This window comes from Dreissena polymorpha, chromosome 2 (genome assembly GCF_020536995.1).
Source record: "Dreissena polymorpha isolate Duluth1 chromosome 2, UMN_Dpol_1.0, whole genome shotgun sequence".
NCBI lineage: Eukaryota > Metazoa > Mollusca > Bivalvia > Myida > Dreissenidae > Dreissena > Dreissena polymorpha.
Window position 1 is genome coordinate 26087070 of NC_068356.1, and position 7867 is coordinate 26094936.

The window sequence follows — 7867 nt, forward strand, 5'->3', positions numbered from 1 at the left end:
AATAATCGAAGTGACACTGTAAAAGAGCAGATGCTAACAATTTACGTTTGTTAAAATCCTAACAATTATTATGTCTATACAAAATTTAAGTTAACCATTGACCTTAAGGATAATTTTTTGTACAATAGCTTCACCTGATAAAAAACAATCTAGTGGAAGGCCTAAGTACTTAACTTGTTTAGTACTATTTGTCTTATGACTTGTGTTGACTCTTGCTTACTTAAGTTTCGTTTTGGGCCGAAAAGAATAAATTCAGTTTTCCCCAAGTGCAAGGATAACTAATTATCTACCAGCCAGTCCGAGCAATTTTCTAAAACTTTTCCAAGTTTGGCAGATATAAAATCAGGGTCCTTATGGCTAAAAAATATTGTGCTGTCATCAGCGTACAATATAAGTTTACAATCATTATTAATGCTAGTGACCATGCCATTAACGTAACATAAAAAGCAGGAGGCCAAGTATACTACGATGGGGCACCCCACAGGTGACTGGAAGAGGGGAGGAAGTTGTTTTACCTATGTTTACTACTTGGCTTCTTTCCGTTAGGTATGACTTAAACCACGGAATTGACCGAACACCCATTATCTCTAGCTTCCCGAATAGAATGTCATGATTGACAGTGTCGAATGCCTTCTGGAGGTCTAGCATAATCATCCCTGTGTATAGGCCTTTAGAAGTATTAATTTTAATAGTATCAAGGAGATTAATTAAACAACTATCAGTAGAGTATGATTGTCTAAATCCTGATTGGTGTTCGTAGATAATATTATTTGTAACCAAGTAGGATTTAAGTTGAGTATAAACAGCCCTCTCTACAATTTTTGAAACAATACTAAAAATGCTCACTGGTCGATAATTACCTACATCCATGGTGCTGTCTTAGTTTTGTAAAGGTTTAACCCTAGCTTGTTTAAAATCATCAGGTACAATACCTTCAGAAATAGATGAATTTATTATAAAAGTAATGGGGATCTTTAAAACTTCGGCACCATCCCTCAAAAACCTAGCGGGCATGCCGTCTAAACCAGTACTTTTACAAACATGAAGACTGCTCAGCTCACGGAGCACAAATTACTCTGAAACATGCTTCAAATGCATTTCTTTATTATCTGGATTGTTATCCTTATAAAATTTGGACAAATGATCAGAGTTTAGGTCAAATTTATGTTTTTCGCTTGGAAGCTTTTGTCCCAGAACTGAGGCAATATTAGTAAAAAATTCATTTACATAGGTACAAACTTTAACAATATCATGACAAATTTCATTATCTACAGATAAAACAATATTTTGACGATCTATTTTAGTATTGTTGACCCAAGAGATTTCAAACTTTGCCAGAATTTCTTTGGTTTAAATTTATTCTCTTCTATTTTAGTTGAGTAATATTCAGACTTAGCAGACTTTATGTTTCTTTGTACTAGGTTTCTGTATTTTAAAAATTGCTTTAAGTCATCCCTGTTGCCATACTGTTTAATTTTATGTAGGTAAGAATCACGTGACTTAATATCCTCTAAGATTTCTGAATTTAGCAATGGCTCAGACTTAGACTTTAAACGGCCTTCCTTTGCAGGAGAAACATACTTTAAAAAATCTGTTTAAATGAGTTCCAAGAAGATTATACATTACTGGCTAAAAAGCATAGGCTCTAGTCAGCCAAAAGTATTTTCTGTAAGAGAATATCCTTAGTATAATTCTTATTTTCAAAGTGTTATGTGAAAAACTTCTGATTTTTCAACTTTTCCTAGTGCAAAAAATGAGCATGTGGTCGCTAAGACCCACAGGTATGACACCATACTGGGAAATATTATCTGTATTGTTACATAAAATATGATCTAAAATACTAGAACAAGTAAGTCCAATCCTTGTAGGTTCATGTATGATCTGAACAAGGTCAAATAATCTTAAAATATTACAATATTCTTTTAAAAAGTGGACTATTTTTTTTTGCAATGTACATATATTGATATCACCCAAAATGTAAGTTTCACAGTCTGACCTTAACTGTTTTAAAACATTTTCAAATTTTACATTAAAATCACTTTGACCCGGTGGTCTATAAACAGTTCCAATATATATTGGTTTATTTTTCGGTAATAAAAGTTCAACAAATAAAAATTTACCACCATCAGTAAGTAAATTTAACACTGGTGTTAAGGGGCCTTTTCACAGATTTTGGCATTTTTTAAACTTATTCATTAAATGCTTTATATTGATAAATGTAAACATTGGATCATAAAAGCTCCAGTAAAAAATCAAGAAAAAAATTAAAAAAAGGAAAAGAACATTGCCTGGAGCAGGTTTCGAACCAGTGACCCCTGGAGTCCTGCCAGAGTCCTGAAGTAAAAACGCTTTAGCCTACTGAGCTATTCCGCCGAGTACACATTTTTGATGTATTTTATACCTTATATAAGCAATCTTCGTAGTTTCACAAAATTTAACGACAAAAACAGAACTATCCAAATTATTCAATCGTTTCGCGTTGCAACGCTTTATAATTTTTAGGTTTTAAAATCTTCAAAAGATGCATATAATTGCTATATTAGAGCATGGTTAATGTTCAGTATTACTGTTTCCTCACAAATATCATAACTAAAACGAAAACTTACGAATCTGAAACAACTTTTATCAATTTTGTCAATTTACCAAAGCGTGAAAAGATCCCTTTAAATGCAAAGTCATCTCTGATGTAAACACACACGCCACCTCCTTGTCTATTTCGGTCTTTGCGAATAATGGTATAGTTCGGTATATGGACCTCCCCGTCGGTGATAGAGCTATCGAGCCACGATTCAGTTACTGAAACAATAATTGCTTTGTTTTTTTTTGAGAAATAATGTTCAGTTCAGGAATTTTCGGTAGTAAGGATCTTGCATTAACATGAATAAAATGAATGCCTTTCCTGACGAAACATTGAAAGTGATCATTCTCTGCTGTTGTTGGATTTTTAACGAAAGTGTTGTTATTTGGAGAATCAAAATTATCGTCTATGTCTTCTTTATCAGAATTTGCAAAAGGAAGTTTCGACGCTGTGCAGCCATTGCAGATGAAATTTACTTCGACTAAGTTCAAACACATTTGTTCGTACAATTCTCTGGATACAAAGCCGGTGCAATCAATATGAGTCCATTTATGACACTCATCACAATTGATAGCTTTCCTGGATTTAATTACTCCTCTTCCACATAACGTACATGGATTTTTGGGTTGCCTCCCTTTCCTGGCGTTGGATGATCTACAATAAGGTGGACCTGGATTACTTTGTATGTCTCCACTACGTAAAAGACATAATACTATTATAGATCTGAGTGTAGTTCTTGAATAATGCCTATCTGTACGTAGTTTGCAACCTAATCCATTAAAATGAAAATAGAAAACAAGGCAAGGTCAAGAATGTAATCGCTTATTTTGACAGTTGTAAACAAAGTGAAAGGTAGTAAAACGCCTTACAGTTGAATGAAAACATCGATCATATTGTTAGAATCTTATTAAACAAAACGTTTTGATGACTTATCATGATCTAAATGAATTAACCATTCATTTATCTGGTCAATATTTCTTTTTGGTTCAATAAATCTTCGTCTGCAGTTGCGTTTACGAAGAAGAGGCAGACAAGTTGGAAGTTTGCCAATAGAATGTATTCCTATTGCACTTACTTAAAATATGACCCGATTTCAAATTTAACCATTCCACCAAGAGTAAATTTTATAATTTATAAAAATCGTTCGCGAATTGGTTCCGTTCGAGAATTGGTACCCTGAGGCTTGGTGTTCATAATTTTATTTAAATGATAGAATTTACTAAAAACGAACATATTTCAAAGAATTATCAAATAAATAATTGCATGTGTTATCAGAAAACAAAACAAACGAGCTACATTATGAATAATTGATTTATGAATAAATATTGCAATTTTTTTTTGCAAATTGTGTTTATACGTATCTTTTGCTATATGTAAAAAAGACGACATTACAAAAAACTAAGAACGTATTCATTGAAATTCAAAATATATACGTTTCCTGTGTTGACTTGCTTAGTTGTATTTATTTTAATATGCCGTTGATGGTATAAGAAATGTATGCAAATGTTTTCTTGTCTAGATAGGCGGAAAGATTCACAATATTCACAGATTCCGCGAATCTGAAGTGGCACTCGAAATAACAGTCATCCATTATGTTATAAACTGCTCGATTTCTTTTAGAAGGAGTGTGCGGCTATGTTGTTTAAAACAGCCGTATGGAATAGATCTTTTGTATTATTATATCGTTATTTAACTGCAAAATGGATGCAATTAAGGTTTAAATAAATGTGTAACAATGCGAGCCATTATGTACTTTTCGTAAGAAGTTTGTTTGATTACTTTGGCAGAAGACGATTTAGTTGATGGTTCTCCATAATTTGTCTTTGTACTAAAATCAAGTAAAAGCATCGTTTGAACTCGACTTTTCATCGGCTAATTCGAACTATACTACTAACATTTTCATCGGCTTCGTTGCGAGGTTATGGAAAAGATTTGCCTGCAAAAATATGTTTCCATTAATGAAATTAATTCTGCAATTAATATGTTCGATTATTGTGCGCGGTCTTTGAAAATGTATCTCACCTGCAACTTAGCAGCAATATACCTTTTGTTTTATCAAGATTATAGTTTGCTTTATATATTTCAAACTAGCATTATCTAGTCAGTGAAATAAAGTGTGTTAACTTTCGTTTAATGAAACCACTGACCAAGACTTATGACTCTGCCCAGACCTTTAGCGGTTTTTAGCAATTGGGTTTTCCAAATGTATTGTAAACAGACATTCAGAGAAAGGGTTTCGTCTAACTATTACATATTTATAAAATCAACTTGAACTGCAACACATTAGAATAAATGTAGGTTTTGAAGTAAGAACATGCAGGTAAGTGATCTGGTTGTTAAACTCGTTTTCACCTTGGCGACCTGGATTAAATCCATGTTCCCAACGAATATGCTTTTGTTTTTTAAATTACGAATAGATGTCTTCTCCGGGTCCTTCAGTTTCCCCAAAAGCACAAGCCAAAATCAGAATGAAATATTTTCAATACAAAATATAGCTGATATGTTAAGTTTTAATTACAATTCCGTTACAACTATCGGGAGTCCAGTAACTTAACGAAGTAGCGAGTGCTGGGACACATTCAGGGTTCTCACATAATTTAGACTCAGAAATGAATATTGCAAGTTAATAATCCCTATGAGTCATAGATCGGCCCTGTGTAAATTTAGATGTGGCGTTGCTCCGATTCGCCTCGAGACAGGAAGGTATGAAGGTCAGCCTGCTGACATACGCTTCTGTCCATTTTGTAGAGATAATACAATGGAAAATGAATGCCATGTATTATAAGAATGTAGTATGAATAATGTTATAAGATATAATCGTGTTGAAAAAGCTATTGATTCTATTCCAAATGTTATGAACATGTCGAATAGTGATAAGCTGAAATCCCTTTTTATCAATGAAGGATTAACAAGAATCTTAGCCAAAACCTGCTTTTTAATTTAAAAAGAAAAAAGTTTTACATGTGTAAATAAAAAATAGTGTTTCATGTTTTATGTAGATAGCAGCGATAATATATATATTATCTTTGATATACAATGTATTTGTGTATAGTAAGAAATTATAGTTATAAGTTGATAGTATATTGAGCGTCTTTGTGTAAAGAATCTATTATATAGGACTAAATATGATAAATTCTCTGTAACGCTCAATTATAGGTTTTAGGTTTTAAGGAAATTAGTTGTTTGTTATATTGATGTTACCTATTATTTTACCATCTGGAATAACTGTTTTATGAAAATACAGAAGGCCACTGTTAACCAGTCCACTTTGGATCCGATCCTAGCTGGTAGTCGCGTTTTTAGAAAATTTTTGCTATGAGCATTAGTGTCCAGACAATCATCAGTGTTTTATCACCTTCAATATTTTATTGCAGGTGTTTAACAACAGGTTTATAGGGGCAATCTGGTTTTTACGATGTATTATAGTCAATGAAACATGTATTTGTAAAGAAGACAATAGTTTTAATTGTAAAATTACACACTTAAAATGTCTTTTCCAAATATATAAGATTGGCAATGCATGTTTGTAAATTGTGTTATTTTATGTATTATATTTCACATGTCATGGATAAGACAATACATTTTGAAACACCCCGATTACATGTTCACATCACCTTTGACTTCCAGCTTATAACTTTTGTTGTAAGCGGGTAGACAGTTGTTGAGAGCCAGTTTTTGAATAACGATCAAATAATAAAATTTTCATTAAAGATATTACCCTCATTTTATTCAATATCAATCAAAATGAGGACTACACATACATATTTGAAATGTATATTAATCACATAATTTCCAACGTTTATTCATTACTTGGATCATCCCGTCATTTTATTACATTTTATATTATGAATGATAATTGAAATGTAATCTCACAATTTTAATTCGATCTATTTTTTTCCAAATACTCCGTCATTAATATTACATTATGATAATCATTCTAATCGCACAAATAAACTCGATACATATTTGATTCCGATTGCGTTTCAAAATTCAAGCCACTTGCGTCCTTGACATGAATGAAACGTTATTAACTCATATGGTAAGCAAGGGCTGTTGTCAATTGTATGATACGTGTTTTCGCTGTTGGTGCTGTCGAATTGTTACTGTATGTGTATTTGCATTTAATAATGGAAACGCTGCAATTGCTCGTCAGTGAAAAGTTTTGATTCTGATAGTATAAAATGTGTATTAATTATTTTAAGATCTCTATATTCAAATCAAATTACAACACGACTATTGTGTTACTTTCATCATAGATTAATTTTAAAATGCATCGCGTATTTATTCAAAAGTAGTCCATACTGAGATTTTAACATTAACCTTTTAAGGACTGAACACCACAAAGTTTATCATACACCAAGAGCATACTAGAATGTATTTCTATTTAATCATTGAATGTCTGTTAAATACTAAAATCATGTCTAGGGTATCTTGCTGTTTAGTCGAGTTTATCCTTGCGTCGGTCATTTGTATTTGTGTATTTTGTTAAAATGAGTTTTATTATACTTGATTTGAAATTTTGTACTGAAAACAAATGTTACTCTTTGTACTCAAAATTAATAAAGGTACATCATATAATGCCATCAACTACCTTCTGACTATTAAAGAGGCCTTTTCACGTCTTGGTAAATTAACACAATTTAGAAAGTTGTTTCAGATTCGCAAATGTTCGTATTAGTTATGATAATTGTAATGAAACAGTAATACTTAACATTTACCATTCTCTAAAATAGCCATTTTATGCATCTTTTGACGATTTAAAAACCCTGAAAATTATAAAGCGTTGCAACGCGAAACGATTTAATAATTTGGAGAGTTCTGTTGTTGTCGTTATATTTTGTGAAACTACGAGGATTGCTTATATAATGTATAAAAAACGTCCATCATTATGTAAGCACGGATGGACGAGTGGTCTGAATAGAAGACGTTTTTACTCCCGGACTCCAGGGATTAGTGGTTCGAGCCCTTTTGAGGGTTACTTTTTTGTATTTGTTAAATATTATTCTTGATTTTTTACTGGAATATTTAGATCCAATGTTTACATTTATCAATATAAAGCATTTAATGACAAACTTCAAAACATGCCAAAATCTGTAAAAAGGCCCCTTTTAATAGAATATGAAGCAATATTCATAACCAGTGAATTCTGAATGTTCAATTACAGATTAAAATACACATTCTACATTATGGTGACATGTATTGTAAGGTATTAACTATCGGCTCAATGTGCAAACCATTGACTGATTATGTAGTTATAGACAACCATTTGCAATGTTACGTCCGATTTAC